Raw genomic sequence first — 824 nt, forward strand, 5'->3', positions numbered from 1 at the left:
ACTTCTTTCACATTTTCCCCTCTTATTTTTCCATTGAAAATAAATCTAAGTTTAACAACCAGGCTGCCCTCACTAATCCCAACCAGAAACTCAGTCCTGATTCTACCCAGGGTGAACTAGCCATCACAAAAGTGAATGCAGTTCACTGAATGTAGTAGTTAATGATCCATCTCTTTGCGGCTTTAAGGAAGACTTCAGCTCCTCTGTACCCATAACTCAGTTGGGCGTCTTGTACCAGCACAATTGTTTATAGCACATGCCCACCCCCAGGTTTCACCCTAAACCGAGATAGTGGCACCAGGTTTGTCTAGGGTACCCACCTACAACTCCGTCCCTCCATAACGTTCAGGGTTGGGACCCTGGGCACCTCCTTGGTCCGTCCTACTCCTCTGCCTGGACTTTCTACTCAGGGGAGCCTGCCCCTCCTCAGGCCTAGGTGAAGGGTGCAGAGTGAAGATGTGGTCCTTGCGCAGGTCTAGCAGCCCAGAGATTGGGACGCGGCCACGAGTAAAGGGTACGCCCACGGAGCCCTTGAGCTGGGAGCCAGGCATCCGGATTCCTCCAGGGCCAGCCAGGCTGGGTACGCTTGAGGGTTGGAGCGGGGGTCTCAGAGATGCAAACTGAGGGTAGCCTGGTGACAAAGAGCCGCGAGGAGCGCGGCGGGGAAGCGGGAAGCCGGGCGCGCGCAGTGGGCGGGAATCCCCGGGGCCGCGGCGAGACGGGCGCGCGCCCCGCGCGGAGGGGGCGGAGGAGGGGACGGAGGCGTCGGGGGCGAGCGGTCCCGCGCACCGCGCCAGACCCAGACAGAATAGAGCCTCGCGGCG

Source organism: Nannospalax galili, unplaced genomic scaffold (assembly GCF_000622305.1).
Source record: "Nannospalax galili isolate Female #2095 unplaced genomic scaffold, S.galili_v1.0 scaffold5, whole genome shotgun sequence".
Classification (NCBI taxonomy): domain Eukaryota; kingdom Metazoa; phylum Chordata; class Mammalia; order Rodentia; family Spalacidae; genus Nannospalax; species Nannospalax galili.